Source organism: Colossoma macropomum, unplaced genomic scaffold, assembly GCF_904425465.1.
Source record: "Colossoma macropomum unplaced genomic scaffold, Colossoma_macropomum, whole genome shotgun sequence".
Taxonomy (NCBI): domain Eukaryota; kingdom Metazoa; phylum Chordata; class Actinopteri; order Characiformes; family Serrasalmidae; genus Colossoma; species Colossoma macropomum.
In genome coordinates, this window is record NW_023494800.1 from 32,738,524 (window position 1) to 32,757,967 (window position 19,444).

General features: G+C 39.2%; 1 protein-coding gene across 4 annotated transcripts in view; it reads right to left on the reverse strand.

The window, feature by feature from the left end:
* Nucleotides 1-19,444, reverse strand: part of shroom3 (shroom family member 3) — a 103,690-nt gene that overhangs the window by 46,921 nt on the left and 37,325 nt on the right. For 2 of the 4 annotated variants that reach the window (XM_036587475.1, XM_036587474.1), the window contains exon 1: nt 10,595-11,005. The exons of the other annotated variants lie outside the window; for them this stretch is intronic. The gene's annotated coding sequence lies outside the window, so the exon portion shown is untranslated. Of the gene's footprint in view, nt 1-10,594; nt 11,006-19,444 lie in introns of those variants that run through there. 4 annotated transcript variants of the gene reach the window in all.

The following is a 19,444-nucleotide window of genomic DNA, read 5'->3' on the forward strand; positions in this document are numbered from 1 at the left end:
AAAGTCAGTGACCAGAAGCCACAGAAACTAAACACACATATCCAGTGGTATGCAAAAGTTTGAACACCCTCGGTCAAATTGCATGCTTTTGAGTTTCTAAGAGGACAAACTTAAATATGGCGCAACATTAACAGAATATTTAACATATTGGGAAAAATAAAATATAAAATGTGCCATATCTTTTCTACAGGCCACATTTAAATTTTTTCCCAATATCTCTTTCAGCAAATAAGCAGTAACTGTGCATTAAAATGTGCAGATGTGAGTCCTTTATTCCAGCTTCCATTCTTTTCAGGAGCCTCACTTTCAGTTCCTCAAAGAATCTGCAGACACTCCTCCAAAGTTCAGTCTTAGAAGCTGGTTGATCATTTTCTGAAGTAATCAAACACAATCAGTGGTGTTGAGGTCTGGACTCTGGGGTGGTCAGTCCATTGTTCAGCTTCTTTGTTTGATGTGTCCGTCTCCTTTTCTCAGTGAGGTTCTTCTTGATCAGCTACACATCCTTTCAGACCCACAGCGCTGAGTCGTCTTCTCACAGTGGAAGGATGGACAGAAACACCTGTGGATGTTTTCAGATCTGAAGCAGCTTGATTTTCTCCTCTCTCTCAAAGATGAAAGCTTTAAGTGCTGTTTATCTGATGGGGGCAGTTTTGGGGTCTACCAGGTCTTCCAGGTGGTTGTTAGGAGCCACATTTTCTTTGTAGCTTTTAATCAATTTTTGAACTCCAGTTTCCTTGGACTTTCTCCTTCTTTATGAATGAATATTTCTTCCAAAATACCTGAAAAATGATTAACTTGTGCTTAATGGCTGTTTTGACCGGAAATTAAATAAATGAAAGGTGGTCTCTGACTTGTGCAGAGTACTGTGTAATGTATCTAAACCTTTATCATGTGTACAGTCAATGGTTCAACTCCTCGTAGCCTGTCGCTCTTGTTCATACAGCTCATAGATTCTTGTTACAGTGGAGGCTCTCGAGGTGATCTGGAGCACCACTTTGCTGTTGCTTTGTTAGTTTGCTGCTGGTTGATTTAGCCATAGTTTTTGGCAAGCACTGACCAATGTAGTCTGCTGAAGGAAGGTGTCGCTTTAAAAGCCATTTAAAAGCTGTATTTGAATGAGAGCATTACTAATCGCAGATTCTATCAGATGCTCTCTGATAACAGATGATAACAGAGAGTCTGAAGAGTCTGGATAGCTCAGTGCTACAATATTCATATTATCTACTATGATTCTTTGCTGTTTATTTGAGTTTAAGAAACGTGATAGTTGAGAAGCGACAATCATTTCAGTCAGCAAAGCACTGTTTAACTACAACTACCATTTTGCTATTAGTCAGGCCCTGTTATGTTTGTGTGCTTTGTATTAAAGGCAAATTACACCAATTTTTCTATTACTGAATTCCACCAGCTCTATTACTGAAAAGTAAACAAGGTAATTCAGAGAGGTTTGGTGTGAAATGGTTGATTGTAGAGACTCAGATGTCTTTACAGTGGTGGTGATAGGAACCAGGGGTCACCATGACTACAACACAAATACAGACATTTTATTTACTGTCCAAAACCACCAGTGAACCTACAGGAGTCTTCTGAGTTTATATACGGAATGTAGATGATAATAAAATAAAGGAAAATTGGACAAAATAAGTTTTCTTTGGAGACAATTTTGCCTTTCAGTGCCTAGCATGTACCACTCCACCATGAATGAATTTAAAAAATATGATTTAGGTCAAAATCTTATTGCAAAACTATCGCAAAACAATGTTTCACACAACAGGCAGTGAATTCACAACCATTTCATGTAATAACTTTCTGTGAGGGAGCTTTTAGAGGTGGACGTCTGGTTCCTATCACCACCACTGTGAACAGTTCTGACTCGGTAAGTTTCTCTAGAACAGATCATTTCACACCAAACCACTCTGAATGACTTGTTGCTGTAATTATGTAGAAAATTTCTACAAATTCAGTGGAATTCACATTTAAGCGCAAACGCTGTTTCTTCTTGTCTGTCAGTTCATCAATGTGGCACACAGGCTCACAGTTTGGTGTCCTGGTCTGTTCTTTATTCCACTCATTCTTTAGAAACAGCACAAAACAAAAGCCTAATAATACAACAGGCTAAAATTAAACGTTAAACTAAACACACTGCAATAAACTACATTCCTGAGTCGAAAGAGAATTCTTTTCATTCCTCTCTCTCTCTCTCTCTCTCTCTCTCTCTCTCACACACACATTTACTCTCCCTCTCCCTCTCTTTCATTTATCACTCACAGTTCGGGGTGTTAGCAGTGCTGCCAGTGTTGAACAGGAGTTAAGCCTCTGATTGATTTTTATTAGTGTGATGGAACGAGACACTGATGCTACAATCGCTCAGTCTGACCAAAACATTCCAATCCGCTGACTCTACTGAACACGACTAACCTTTAACAGCGGCACTTATCGCCAGAGATAAACAAAGGTATGATCTCATTTCATAAGAACTATTCCTCACTCTTTAAAAGTGCAGATTCCAGCGTTTCCCCTATAATAATATAGGCCAGGCTGACCATCCAGCCAAATCTGTGCATTGGCCAGCTCGGAAGAGACACAGAAAGTAGGATGTACTTGGTACGATAATGTTTGTGTGTTAGCGTTCGTTTTTAAGCAGTATTTGCTCAATTTTTGGCAAAAAAAAATATTTTCTAATTGTTTTCGATAATCAGTTTTCAAATTTAAAGATGCTCTAAATTCAGATCCCATATACAGCGCAGATCTGATCAGTGTGTGGCAGAGCGAGCTGCTTTGTGCCGAAGGAGCAGCATAGTATTATAGTATCCGGTCACAGTAGGCTTTAATCATAGTTTCATTAAAAACGCTCCTTACAATCCGAGATATTAGTTTTCTTAATAAAATCTGTTTTGTGCTCCTGAAAAACAAAAAATGAAAGAAGTGAAACTAACACGTGGTGCCGTTTTATCGATGAGCAAAACCAGCAAGAGCTCCCCCTGTTGGATGTTTGCAGATGTAAACAATCAACATCCTATAGCATTCTTTACAAGGCCTCATAATCAGATGCAGATCTATTTGGGCATTTATATCGACCTGACAGTCCAAATGTTATTTAGTGCTGATGCACAAAGACTGTACAACATGATAACGTAGTTTTAAAGTAGTTATTAAATTATTTTAATTTATGCATTTCTACAGAAATATATGCAAATTATTCCGTGACCCGTTATGGACTGTAAAGCATTCGGTCAAACATGACACTCTTAATGTATAATAGAACTGATCATAAATTAATTCCTAATGAAGCATAATCACACTTCTCAAAAAAGTGTAGTGGATGTATATTTTTAAAATCAAAACTAGAAGACTTTCACTTGTTGTTGCAGTATGTAAACTGGATGTAATTAAAGTTAATTAATTAATTTAATTAAACCGAAAACCAACTCCACTTCTTATTTTTACCCCTACCCCTTGTTTTTGAGTGCCACCTTGCCCCTTCGGAAGTCAGTTACAAGGAAGAGTGGTTGTAATCTTCCTCTATGAAATGAGACCCTCAAATAAAAAGATCATTACTTCATTAACAGCTACTAGGGATGCTCTGTAGGTGACGCTGCCAGTCTGCAGTGACAGCAGAGGAGGGTTAAGTTTAACGGCATTTAAAGTGATAATTTTAGCACATTCAGCCGACTATGCTGGTTAGTGCTCATATGAGAACTATGGATAAATCGACCAGCTCCACTGTAACGAGAATCCACGAGAGTGAGAGCCTAGAATGGAGGTAAAGCATTGACGCATGACGTTGTCGTATGCGGAAGTTACATGTTCTGTTGATTTTCTAAATGACATCCTCTACAGAGTGCCATAACTTTTGCAATCAGACTCAGCTGAGAGCTGAGTTGAATCACCTAGGGTGGAGTAACACTCTAGATGCTTTACTGGACACAGACAGTTTGTGCGCGTGTGTGTGTGTGTGTGTGTGTGTGTGTGTGTGTGTGTGTGTGTGTGTGGAGAGGTCAGGGGCCTTCTGCTCATCACTGCCCCAAACATTCCACACATGCCAACGACTCTGACCTGCTTATAATAAGCATATTTACAGGCTCACAGATGCTGATGAGACTGACTACACTGTCAGGACAAAGGGGTACCAGTCTGTAACTGTTGTGGTTCTCTGTCTTCAGCACCTTTAGTTAGGGTAAATACCCAAACCATATATATATATATATATATACATATATATATATATATATATATATATATATATATATATGAATATATTTTGCAATATATTGTCATTTGTTCCACTGACTCTATATATCCTGTCCTGACTCCAGGCTTTTTATTTTACCTTAAGACCACTGTTGTACCTTCAAAGCTGAACTACGTCAGATGTTTCAGCTATAATTGAGTCTTACACACACAGGCTCAAAAAGTAGGTCCAGCTCAATGTTTAGGTCTCAACTGATCTCAAAATCAACATTATACTGACAAAAATATGATGACCGTAGTAGATAATTCGCTCACATCCTCAGAAGACACGTCCTTCACCAAGTTTTGACGGAGTTCTCTTTGAATTCTCTTTCAATCGTTAGGTTCATCCACTCGGGGAAGGGGTCCGAAGCACAGTCTATGCTACAAAATGCTCTTCCACACGTTGCATGCACTAACATGTTTCCACCAGAGAGGTCGCCAAATCCCCAAATCTTACCCAGTGTAGCTTTAAGGATACGTTGTTTGTACCCTTATTTTCATAATGCTGGATTTCAATACTCAGCCCTAAACACCAGTAACATTTACTACAACAGAGATTCAATACAGACTAATACAGGCACTAAAATAGACGTGCATAATAACACAGTAAGAAAGCAGGACAAGAAAGAAAGTGGCCTTTAAAAACCATTTAAACACACCTTTCCCACGCACGAGGCAGAGAAAGTCTTTAGAAAGCTAAACCAGCTCTACTTGTTACTGGAATGCTGACCTGGTGAGCCATTTACTGAGAGAGAGAGAGAGAGAGAGAGAGATAGTGGTGGAGCTGTGGGGGGGGGGTCAATGTTGGTAAACAGGTCTTCAAGGTCAGAGAAAAAATGTTTTCTCAAACTTCCTCAAGGCAGAAACTCCAACTGGACATAACCTGGTTATAGAAGCACGATACACACTAGGAACACACACACGCCAACCCTACAAACTGGAATCACCGAAAATATTTTAGCTTAGGACTGTTTGGGTGTAAACAACAGAAACAAAGACCAAACGCTCCATAAAGCAGGACAAACGTCAGCCTCAGACAGGCAGGTCACTCTTTAACTCCAGGAAATGTCAGCTATGGCAGTAGCTACTGAGTAATACACCTTAAACTTAATAATAAGTCTTAATAGTCAATATAAAGTCTCCTTTTCAACCTCGCAATAAGCCATCTTCTGTTTTAGCTTCTTGTCCAATAATACGGTGAAATCAATGGTTTAAAATTACATAGTTTGACACACATCAAGTGTTATTGCCATTTTGATTGGCTGTTTCATGAAACGTTTCATGAAGTTGAGACACTGTTAGCTGAGTTTCAAGTTAGCTGCAGGATGCTTTACATCATACTACTAAAATGTAATTTAGCGTCACGTAGGTTTTAAAGACTAAAGTTGCATGAAAGCTTCATCATGTAAAGCCAGCCTTAAGATTAATAACTGAATAACAATCATCAGCTGGTCGTTTACCAATGCATGTATTTATCAGTATTAGTTTAACTACAATATTATGCAAAACTAAGTAAACCACCCTTCATTAATTCAAATTCCAGTCAAAACAGCCATTAAGTACAAGTTCTTCATTTTTCAGGAGATATTTCTGAGGAGACTGGATATAAGATAATCCACCTGCCCACAGGAGGAGAAAGTCAACAGGAATTTCCAAAACTGGAGTGGAAAAAAAGATTAAAAACTACATAGAAAATGGGGCTCCTAACAACCACCCGCAGGACATCAGATAAACAGCACAGAGAGAGGAGAAAATCAAGCTGCTTCAGATCTGAAAACATCCACAGGTGTTTCTGTCCATCCTTCCACTGTGAGAAGACGACTCAGCGCTGTGGGTCTGAAAGGATGTGTAGCTGATCAAGAAGAACCTCACTGAGAAAAGGAGACGGACACATCAAACAAAGAAGCTGAACAATGGACTGACCACCCCAGAGTCCAGACCTCAACATCACTGACTGTGTTTGGGATTAAGTGGATCGTGAGAGTGGACACAATAAATACTGAAAATGTATTTAGTTGTTGTAGTTCAGTTGGTCAAGCAACATCATGGTAAAAATGACAAAAACTTAACCTTTAGCATGTAATACCACAAACAAAAACTACTGTATGAAGAAAACACAAAGAAAAACAAGAAAAATAGAAAAATAAGAGATAATTAACAACCAAAAAACTATTAAAGATTCAGGTTATATCCAGCTCCAGTGCTACATCGTTTATACTATTTAACACTGAATTTCTGCTGTTAATCTGAATTTAGGAAGTGTGCTAATTGAGAATTGACAATCAGTCAGTAACGCACTGTTTATCTAAATCTACTGAAGTATAAAATAAAAATCTAAAATAAAACATAAATATAAGTTCAGCAGAATTTTTAGCACCTTTAAATTAGTAGCGATCACAACACTGTCATATCAGTCAGGCCTTAATCTGTCCTGAAGCTGAAACGCACCTGCATACCTGCCCAGGTCAGGTGGAGGGAGACTGACCTCACACCATCAACCCTGAGAGACAAAGGAAAGAAAAACAAGGAAGAAGAGAAAGAATGACACATGATCTCAGACGAGAGAAGCAGAGGAAAAATGAACTGAAAGAGGAAAGGAACGAGGGACGGAGAGAAGAAGAAGAGAGGAGATAAAGTGGACAATGGCAGAAATATTTAAGTGTAATGGAACTCTGGTCTGGATCAGACGTGACTGCGTTCCACAGCTTTTCTAAAGAGATAATGAATTAGATGACAACCAAACATGTTTGACTTCTGCCAAAGCCCTTCAAAACAAAAGTCTGAGATGTTCACACACAGAAATACACAAACATCACATTCTGATGGCGTTACTCACCATCGTCCATCACTCGTTCACTCCTCAGAGCTCTCCACTCTCCTCTCTCCTGGGTTTTACTTATCTGTCTTTCTCGTTAACTATGAATTATTCAGTACTATGAATGATTCAGTAACTACAATGGATTATTCACTACTACGAATTATTTCATTTTAACTGTAAACTATGTAGTGACTACTACAATTTATTCCAGCACGTCTATAATCTGCACATAGCATAAACTATTCAGTATCTACTATAAAGTATTCAGTATCTACTATACGTTGTTCAGTATCTACTATAAAGTATTCAGTATCTACTATAAATTATTCAGTATCTACTACAAAATATTCAGTATCCACTATAAAGAATTCAGCATCTACTATAAAGTATTCAGTATCTACTATAAAATGTTCAGTATCTACTATAAATTATTCAGTATTTACTATAAATTATTCAGTATCTACTATAACTTTGAGTAACTACTATGAATTATTCAATAATTACTATGAATTATTCAGTAACAACAATACATTTTTCCTTATCTGCTATACATTATTTAATATTATGAATTATTCAGTCACTACTATAAATTACACAGTCTAAGCAACAAATTATTCAGTATCTACTATAAATTTAGTATCTGCCATGAATTATTCATTAACTACTATGAACTATTCAGTAACTACTATAAATTGTCCAGTATCTACGCTTAATTATTCAGTAATGACTATGAATTAATCAGTAACTACTATAAATTGTCCAGTACGTACTATTAATTATTCAGTATCCACTATAAATTATTCTGTCTGCTATGACTTATGCAGAAACAACTATAAATTATTGAGTGTCTACTATAAATTATTGTCAGTACTATGAATTAATTAGTCACTATTATAAATTACACAGTATCTGCTATTAAGCATTCAATATCTATTAAGAAATATTCAGTGACTACTACACATTATTCAGTCACTACTATAAATTACATGGTATCTGCTATGATTTTTCTTGCATAAGTACATTAATTATTCAGTAACTACTATAAAGTTTACAGTCTCTGCTATGAATTTTTCAGTAACTACTATGAAACTAATGTGCAGGTTCTGTAATTATGAGAGTGAGGAATTGAGCTGTGGACACACAAATGGACCCTTAAGAGTTTATTAAACAAAACTCATTGCAAAGAGCTTCTATAATGGAAGGTCTTTTGTACCTTACACACACAGACACTGCACAATCACATACAACATGTGCTGTGAGACAAACTGTGTCTTCCAGTCACGCCACATGTGCGAATCTGTGCGTGTGTGTCTTGAAAAAAGAAAGGCTACGCCCCACCCAGACATTCAAGTCAATTATTTGGAATTGGCTTGTGTTCAAGAGAGCTCATTCTGGGGAATCAGGCATGTCAGCATACAAAAATCAGTCAAATCAGCAATACTGGAGAAGGCAGGCAGAGATGAACTACGCAGGAGAGAAGAACTCAAACCCCTCAGAGATAAAAACCAGCCTATCTCTCTGACAGAAAGCCCGGACAGACGTGAGCTGCGTGTTCCGTATGTAAACACAGGATCCACATTCAAATCCATGCAAAATGAAGGAATGAGCTCATCCCGACAATCACAATCAGACCACATGACGATTTCATCTCTTACTGTTAAAATATTTTGTCCTTCAACCTAAAAAATGTGCTAATGTGGCAACAGACAGTGGAACCATTTTTATTCAGGTCAAATAAATGTTTTAAATAAAATGAAGCAAAACAAAATAAGAGCTCAGATGAACAAAAACAAGATTTCTCGTCAATCCAAATCTCCTAAACACCTCAAATCAACCTCTGCCCTTTTCTATGTTTTACAGCACAGAAAACATCATTGTACTCGGGACACAAACACAATTCAGCAGGGCTGAAGTCCAACAGAATCTGTCACATCATCACAATTGGATTTTTAACGTCGAGAATACTTTAGAAACAAAGCTTCTTTATCATCTCACTCTGAATACTCTGAATCAGCATTTCCCACCCTGTTTCTCCCCTCCAACAAACCAAATTTCCACCTAAAATACTGCCATAGCATCTTATTCAAAAAGAGATGATGTTCACCAAAGTTTCCTCTCAATAAGGACTCATTATAGGCCTAATGCACATACTGCAGGTTCTTCATGAAAGAGAATATCACTGCAACCCGTCACCTTCCTTTAAACAAAGAGCAAACATTAATCAAACGCTTTCCCACGTCATTCCCACGTAGTAGTTGAGGTTAATGTCGTTGTTGTGCTGTAGACGTGTATTCATTTGCAAGTGGCTAAACAGCCGAGTGGATAAGACACTCATACTGTGCACAGGAGATCAGGATTTGCTCACCACTGTGATGTTAGGGCCCTAACTCTGCATACCCTCCAATATAACTCTGACATTCTGCGAGTCAAAATACAAAATACAATATAATCAAACTAAGTTAAAAGCTAATAGAATATTGTCTACAGCAAAGCTAATAATTAATCTAATAACCACATTATGTACTGTCTAAAATCAAACTAATGATTATTAATTTAAATAGCTAATATGGTACTGTCTGTAGTAAAACTATGGCTAATACGATATACAGACTATAGTAAAACTATAGTTAACATGACATAATCTGTAGTAAAAATAATATTTATTAATATAATGGCTAATATGGTACACACGCTATAGTAAAATAAATGTTGATTAATATAATCACTAATGTAGTATATCGTCTATGGTAAAACTAATGATTTTTAATTTGAATAGCTAATATGGTATAGAGTCTATAGTAAAACTATTGCTATAGACTCTATATGGCTAATATAGCTATATGGCTAATATAGCTAATATGGTGTAGAGTCTATAGTAAAACTATAGCTGATATGGTGTAGAGTCTATAGTAAAACTATAGTTAACATGGAATATAATCTGTAGTAAAACTATAGTGAAAAAAAAATAATAATTGTTAATAAAATGGCTAATATGGTATACAGTCTACAATAAAACTAATGAATTTTAATCCAATAGTGAACACAGTATATTGTCTATAGTGAAACTAATGATTATTAATGATGGTCAATCTATGCCGCAATTGATGCTGTATTTGAATGCTGCTATAATTCATGAACAATGCTTATACACCATTGTTTATCAGTTACCTCTTACTTTAGATGTGGCGTTTCATATGATTTCATGTTATTTAAATCGGCAATTGTTTTTTTTTTATTTAAAATGCCAGTTTGGCCTATTAAAGAGCAACTAATGTTACACATATATGTTCTACGTGTTCATTTACATCATAGAATGTGAATAAAATAATTAAAGTAAATTAAATAATTAACCAAATAAACAATAAAAAAATGGCTGTAAATTTTCTGTAAAGAAATCGAAATCAGCCACAAAAAATCATGAGCAGTGCATCCCTATCTAAAAGCAAATTCATTATACTGTCTATAGTGAAACTAAATGTATATATGTGTGTGTGTGTGTGTGTGTGTGTGTGTGTGTGTGTGTGTGTGTGAGTGTAGTTTCACCTGCACAGGTGAGCAAGCGCTCCGCTGTATCCGGAACCGACTCTCGGCTCAGGTGTCACAGTGTTTTTTCCAAGACAGAAGTCCCTTAGTGTGAGCCAGCAGCAAAAGAAAACAACAACCCGTCTGCAGAGTGGACAGAGTGGACAGAGTGGACAGAGTAGCACCTGTACAGCTAACGCCAGCAAGCCGACTCAAACTCCAACACTGCCTCTGTCACTCTGACATACAGACACATCTACTCACTGTACGCTGCTCAGTAGAAGCTCTTCTTCACATTCGAATTTCCAGCAAAAACAGTGACCGACATCCACTTTGTCTCTTTCTCCATGTCCTCTGTTTCTTTCTCTCTCTCTCTCTCTCTCTCTCTCTCTCTCTCTTTCGCTCTCTCTCCAAACACTGCAGAGGCTCAAGCGCGGAGTTCGAATTACTGCCCTCCCCTCGGCCAATCAGCACAACCACAGGCATGAATGGAAGCTACAGGTGTGATGTCACGGAGCAGGTTCCTCATATCCTGCAGGCACCCTATCTCTCTCTCTCTCTCTCTCTCTCTCTCTCTCCTTCTCCTCTGGCTAAAATTGGTCTGAAGAGAGACAAATATATTCACCAACTACCTGTTAAACATCTTGTTTTCAGTAGTGATGCACCGAAATGTCCTGAAAATTACTGACCGAAATTTTAGCTAATTACTTTGCATATAAACAACTGCAATTAACAATTTAATTTGTTTTTCTTTTAGTTCATTGTATGCAAATATTAAAGTAGAATGGCTGATTACCTAAAAGGCCTTTCAGCTGTTGATTATTAGTGGCTCCTAACTGAGCTCCAATAAAGAAATGTTACTCAACGCTGCCCTCTATTATTAACAAGCATCAAATAAACAAACACTACCGACTGCTGCGCTCTAAAGGTTTTATCAGAGCCGGTTTATGAGGAGCCTGGCCACTTCTTATTTCCGCCGTTATATTCAAAAACAGGACTACTAAACAGCAGAGGGCGCCCGCGAGCGAGTCCTCAATGAATGGCAGTAAGTGTGGCCCAACGGCTAAAAACTAAAAGTTAAAATAGTTTATAATCACTCACCCAGAGCTTTCCTTTAATTTTAGAAAAGTAGAAGGATGTCCTTCACAAAAGAAAAAAAAAGCACTAAAGCAAAAAAAAAACTCACCTATATACTTGTTTTTTCAACAGCAAATGGGTTTTGGGCAGCAGGTAGCTAGTATTACTGCTACTGTGTGCTGATCGGCTGGTGAGTTGGCTGTTCACACTCACTGACATCATGAACGTACATGAGGCGCTGTTTTAAACTCCTATAACTCGAGTTTAAAAGCTCTTAACAATATACGACTATATAACAGCAGTGTTAAAATGTTTTATGCTGTTCTGTGTTCAGGAAATGATTGTATTCTTTTACATTAAAGATGTTTAAGATTTATAAACTATGATTTTGCTCAAATGCTCCATCTTAACCCATTCATTTTGGACTCGCTCGGGAGCGCCCTCTAGCGTTTGAGAAACCCGGAAGACATTAGAGAGCAGTGATTCTCTCTGGTGTTATTAACAAACAAATCAAATGAATAAACATTACTCACTGCCACTCTCTAAAGGTTTTAACAGACATCAAATAAACGAACACTACTCACTGCTGCCCTCTAAAGGTGTTATAGCAACAGTCAGAAGTTTTGTTGCTTTTGTAAAATCCATAATGCGTCTCAATAAACACATTTTCTGTTTGAGGTAACTTACATGTATTTGCCTCAACTCAACTGATAGAAACATACCTAATTCACACTGTTAGACTGTGAAGGCTAACAACTGTGGAAAATATTTCTGGTCAGCACAAATTACAGCGACCTGCTGACATAACTGTGATCAGGCCATTTAATAATATATAGACATATAATAAATGTGGTAGATCTAGACTTGACACCACTGAAGAAAACGAGGGAGAAGGCAAAGAGAGAATATGGGGTGAAATGAGAATTGGGGGGGGCACATGAAGTAAAAGAGAGAGAAAGAGAGAATGTTGGAGAGAGAGAAAGAGAAAGGAAAAGAAAGAGAAAGAGTGAGGGACTGCTACTAGATGTGGGCAAATATGAGCTCTCTGTTGCTCCTTTACACAGATAAACAGTGGGATGATACACATTTATACTGCAGGCATGAGAAGAAAATATATAAACAAACTTGTCTGCAACAGAACATCACTTTTCTTTTAACATCCCTTCATAGTCATTTGGGAACTGAAGACACCAACTGATCCAGTTTTGCAGGTGGATTTTTTTGCCATTCTTCTGTTTTACAAGTCTTCAGCTGTGCAATTGTACGGGCCTTGTTGCAATTGTACACGTTTTCGACGGGAGACAGTTCTGAACTACAGGCAGGCCAGTCTAGCACCTGCACTCTCTGATTAAGCAGCCATGCTGTTGTAACAGGTGCAGAATGTTTCTTGCCGTTGTCACGCAGAAATAAGCACGAACGTCCCAGAAAAAGACGTTGTCTAGAAGGCGGCATGTGCATATGTGCATATATCTTTTAGCATTAATGGTGTCTTCACATCTCCACAGATATGCAAGTTACCCACTAATACGCCCCCATTTAATGACAGATGCTGGCTTTTGTTTCTCTTCTTTGGGCCGGAGATCATCCATTATCTCCATGAACATCAGGGCGCAATACACGTCTCCAATGAGCATCAGTCCATTTCAGACGAGCTCAAGCCCAGAGACGTTGGCGGCGTTTCTGGATGTTGTTAACATATGACTTCTGCTGTGCTTAGTACAGTCTAAACTAAGCACACTAGGGAATTTTGTCAATGAAGTGTTTATTGACGACGTATTCCCAAGCCCAGATGGTGATATCTATCACAGAAACATGCCAGTTTTCAATGCAGTGGCGCATGAGGGGTCGAAGGTCACGGGTATTCAGTTTAGGTTTTTGGCCTTTCCCTTCACGCACAGAGTTTTGATGATATTTTGCTTTGCAGAGGGTGACATGCCTAAAATCTCTGCAAATGCTCACTGAAGAATGTTGTTCTTAAACTGTCAAAATATTCACAGATGCACTGAGCCTCAACACATCATTGCTCATAAAAGACTAGATCTTTCCTAGATGTTCTTTCAAAACCCAAACATGACTGCATCACCTGTTTAAGGAGTTTTCTGAACATCTCACAATGGTCCTAGACTTGAATTGGCCCTATGGACACTTTTTTGTAAAGTGCTGCAGGCATCACTTTTAGAATAAGCACATGTTTGAAAAAGTAATCAAGTTGATAAGAAAAATCATTAAATATCTTGTCCTTTTTGTTTTTTGTTTAAACATAGGTCAAAGTGGATTTAAAAATCACTGCTTGCTGTTTTAATTTGCATTTTATATACTGTCCCAACTCTTTCACTCCAGAGTTTTTCAACCTAATTCAGCATCTGCCCATGGGTTTCTATAATAAACGTGTTTTGATTCAATAAATATTCAGAATATTTCCTATGAAATGACTGTATGTAGTAGTCTTCCAGGCAAATGGGCAGATGGAGGTTGGAAATGTATATATATAAGCGAATTGTGAGTGGGTGAGTGTGCGTGTGATTTGAAACCAAGGAGCACCTGCCCTATTCTACACCTGTCGTCAACCCTACACCATTGTCTGCTCTGTCCACCACCGTAGTAGCACACACTCACGAACACACACACACACACACACACACAAACACACTGAGCGGATGCAGACTGTGTCACCCTGGTCGTTCTCAGGTAAAAAGAAAAGCAGTGTTAGCTCATGCTGCAGCAATGCAAACATACGCGCCTGACTTTGCATACATTCGTAAGCCATTAGCATACAAAGCACAGCTGTGTTCATCAGTGACTGGAACACATGGCCGATTCCCTGCAGATGGAATTGTTATGCGTTCCACCCAGCACCTGAAACAGGAGTTCACATCTGTCCTACAGTTTAAACAGGTAATAAACACTTCAAAACAGGCCAGTTTCTTTTACAAGTTGACAGAAAACTGAGTCAGTGATCTTGAAATGTAATTTTTCAAGAGATATTTAGGAGAAAACTAGATATAAGATAATCCACTCGCATAAGGAAGGTGAAAATAAGTGATTCTTAAAAGTTTAAACATTGATTAAAATATACAGAGAAAATGACCACCTGAAGACCTGGTAGACACCAAAACTGCCCCCATCAGATAAACAGCACTTAAAGCTTTCATCTCTGAGAGAGAGGAGAAAATCAAGCTGCTTCAGATCTGAAAACATCCACAGGTGTTTCTGTCCATCCTTCCACTGTGAGAAGACGACTCAGCGCTGTGGGTCTGAAAGGATGTGTAACTGTCAAGAAGAACCTCACTGAGAAAAGGAGACGGACACATCAAACAAAGAAGCTGAACAATGGACTGACCACCCCAGAGTCCAGACCTCAACATCACTGACTGTGTCTGAGGTTACTTGGATCATGGGAAGCAGAAAGTACAACCAACTGGGGAGGCCTTTCATCAGTGTTGGCCTACTTGTGTCTATGTGTGTTTGCTGGGGTACGCTATTTAGCAAGATGCTTGCCAGTGAAATGCAGGACTTTTTTCTGATTAGGTATGTTGTTTTTTTTTTGTATATGAAAAGGCTCTTTAGCACACAGGGTCCCAGGGTGCACATGCAGGTCACCCTGATGGTTAGTCCAAAGGCATTAGCCAACTAGAGAAAAAAAACAGCCCCCAAGTATTCACACAAATTTAAGATACATCATCAGAAGGGCGTTTCCTCAATACTCAAACTGGGAAATCTCACTGTAGGTCAGTTAGCATGTATACAGCAGATACAGTGATGAAAATCAAGTTTGAAGTTATCCAGCTTTGCTGAGAAATCCAGTTTTCGTGAAATACCTGCCTGGTGTTTTAACACTGTGTTTCTGAGCTATTGCTTTTTATGCTTGTCTGCATGCTACAGACTTCCTTTCATTTCTTCTTGGAAGGCTAGTGTTTTGCCATTTCTGTGAGGGCTCTGTTGTCTGTCTGTTGTCAATGTTGAGTCTGTCGACCAATCAGAGGCTGTGTTCATGACTTGTCTGCAGAACAATGCTACTAGTCTCTAGCATGCAGTGTTCATGAAATATTTTTCCTTTGTCTATGTTGTCCTTTGATGTTGCATACGACACTGAGTGCGTTTACATGCACTTAATAATCTGATAACTGCGCAAAATCAGATTTTGTCAGTAACCTGATCAACACATTTACATGCACTTGAGTAATCAGATAGGGAATCTATCTGATTGAGTAATCAGGAGGGAAACTCCGGGTCTACATGAGTCAGACAGTAATCAGATTTCTGCTTTGCAACCAGCCAATAAACTCACAGAAGAAGACGTGACGTAAACGCAACAGAAAACTCAAACTTTGTGGCGCATTTTTTTTTAAACATTGCGCCACTTTACCTGAAACTGTGAACATACATCATCTAGAAGATGAAGAATATTTAAATCCTTTCTTTCGTGTTTGGTTTCAGTGCCTCTCCAACAGTGTTTTGCTGCGTCTCGCGACATCCACCGTCTGTTTTCATACACGCACAGACTGAGAAATCCGATAGAAATCAGAGTAAGAGTTTACATGCACTGAGAAATCTGATTACTGAGCTAAAATCCAGCTCTTATTATTTCTAGATCGGAGTATGGTGTTTACATGACCATTTGAATAATCGGATAACTGCAGAAATCTGATTATTAACAGGTTATTAAATGTATACGCACTTATTGTCAGCCTGAGAAGGTTAACGGAGTTGAGAAATAACTGAGGTTTGGGGGGGTTACCATGTCTGAAGCTCCTCCTCATTCCAATCTAACACCCTATACATTCCCATCTCTTCCTTCTGTTTCCCATGACGAAGTTTTCGCACATCACCACCACCCCATCTCCTCCTTGCCTCTCAGTTCCATCTATCAATCCTACCACCATCCAAAAACACGGGAGGTCCGGCCTTCTGGATCCAAGCAGAAGCCGCCCAGAACTCCAGCTCGAGTTCTGAGAGTTCTCCCTCAATCACAGTCTCCCTTATGCTGCCACCATATGTTGGAGGCACAGCTCGAACTCGCAAAGCACCCACTGTTCCGTTTGAGCACGACTGTGTTCTAGTGCATGCTATCGGATCACCATGTTCTCCAGCAGAACGCGATCACATAAACATAAACAAACAACCAAGCATTCTACCAGACTACTGTTCAGCTCAATTAGAGTTACCAAAGTCTCTCTCTCTCTCTCTCTCTCTCTCTCTCTCCCTCTTTCCCTCCCGCTTTCTGTCTGTACTCTTGGGCTCTCTCTGTCTCCAGCATATGACTCTTTCTCATTTTTGTTTTTCTTTCTTTCTCTCCCTTTCAAACCTGTACCATGTGTGTGTGTTTGTGTGCACCTGGCACTTCTGTCACTTGCTGACCACTGGGGCAGAAGTAAAGCCACTCAATGGCCGCACTGTTTAATTTATGTCGACGCTGACTTCCCAGTCTCTCGCTCTCTTTCTCTCCTTTCACTGGGCGACTGTGCAAACACAGGAAAAGATGGATGAATTAAAACAGGACAAATGATGGATAGATATCAGCAAGATTTCCTGCACTCTACACTATAATCATTCACAAGGCTTTACAAGACAAAGTAGGGGAGGACGATACGAACTCACAACATCACATTTTGGACTATATACATGATAAAGACATTATTATTATTATGTTAATGATGTTACGCTAAATTATGTTCATTTTTATATAAGCTTCCTTCTTATGTTTGTAAAACCAAACACTGTGCAACTAAAGAGTTCTGTTAACTTTTTAGGAATCAGTTCTTTGTCTTTCTCTCCTACAACCTCTCCTTCTGTTCGTTACCACCTCAATTCACGTTTGAACTTTCTAGTGGGTCTCTATAATGTTTTACTGCTGTAGCTAATAAAGGCAGCTTGCTAGTCAACGTTGGAGAAGTTTATTTTTTTCTGCTGCTCCACCGCTACGTTTAAGCCACTCGTTCGCATCTTACTCACCAGTTAACATCATACATGTTTCTGTGAGTTTACATGGTGGTGGTAGTATGAAGAAGACTGATTGAGGGAGGGGGAGAACTCTGAAGACTTGGGCTGGAGTTCTGGGCAGCTTCTGTCTCTAGCTAGAAGACCAGACCCACCCCCCCCGATAGCTGTAGTAGGACTGATGCAAGACTGAGGAACAGGGATGGGGTGGCGGTGGGGATCGCGAACACTTCGTCACGGGAGCGGAAGGTGAGTATATTAATTTACAGGGTGTTAGACTGAGAAACGGGGGTTTCAGCCAAGTTCCTCCCTCCAAACTTCAGTTATAACTTCACTACATTTGTCCAAAAAAGCCTGAAAAAAGAGCCCATCACAAAGGGATAAATATAATGACAAAGCAAATGTTTCCACAGTATGGGTGGGGCATGCAGTGGCATTTATTATTCATAAAGAAGGCCGTAGATTTAACATGTTTGAGAATTAGATGTGCTTGACTTCATGATCAGAAGATCAGAGCTGAACCTGAATTTATACAAAATAAACTTAACCCCTTAAATTCCCAGGCTTATGCAAACTGGTTGAGCTATTCTTAGGTTATAGAAGTGTGATAATAAAACTTTGGGTCAGCCGACGATCCCATGGCCTGCTAAGGGGTTAAATCGCAGTCACAATATTGGTCAGTAAAATATCGCAATTAGACACGCGGAGACCCAGCAGGTCTAAAGTGGGTCATATTTTGCAGTGGGAGGGAACGCCACGCTCACTTTCAGCTCCGGTCAGCTGCTGTTCGCCAACTAATCAGACAGGAGTGGTCAGGACAGGTGGTGTGCTGCTGCTGCTGCTGCTGCTGCTGCTGCTTTGCATATACAGGTTACATATTAACAGCACAGAAAAAAACAACATTTAACGTTAAAACGGATACACCCAGCAACCCAGCTGCTGACCACACTCTCAATCTAAATAGCAAATTCTGAGTGGAGAAAAAAAGGAGGAGGCAGAGAGAGAATGTGAGAGAGAGAGAAGTCGGGCAGGTGCAAGGCGAGGCACTTGGCAAGGAAGCATCGTCTAACAAGGCATTGTTAAATATTTACAGCATTCCTGACTATCACACTGTGACTATGTCTTTTCTTTCTCTCTCTCTCTCTCTCTCAGGCCCTCTATATTGTTCTTTCTTGCTCTTTCTGTCTAAAGGGATGTGGTCAGTTGAGTTGTTTGGGCATGTGTCTATTCATGTCCTTTGTATGGCTCCAGGTTTGTTGCCCCTAAACCCATGAGGGAGGGCACAGACACTGAACCTCTGAGTGCGTCAAGGCCTTTTTAAAGGACATTCAGATGATGTTTTTTAATGCGCCGTGTCTCGAGCTTCACGGGGTGGATTAACACATCTGATTGACAAGTATGTAAACATGACACAGCGATTTGAGAGAACATGGAAGACTGAGAATCAGTAAACGTATCATGACTGATCTATATAATAATAAATAGAAAACGTTTCACATTCAGCTTGTGCTAATGTTTGTACGGGGTGTGTTTGAACACAGCCAATACTAGGTTTTCCTTCATGTTAAATGAGTGAGAAGGCATCCTTGACTGGGTAGCTATGGATGAGGTAGGTCAGAACACTTTGTAGTTCTACAGTTACAGACTGTAGTCCATCTGTTTCTCTGCATACTTTGTTAGCCCCCTTTTACCCTGTTCTTCAGTGGTCAGGACCCCCATGGACCCTCACAGAGCAGGTACTATGTGGGTGGTGGGTCATTCTCAGCACTGCAGTAACACTGACGTGGTGGTGGTGTGTCAGTGTGTGTTGTGCTGGTACGAGTGGATCAGACACAGCAGTGCTGCTGGAGTTTTTAA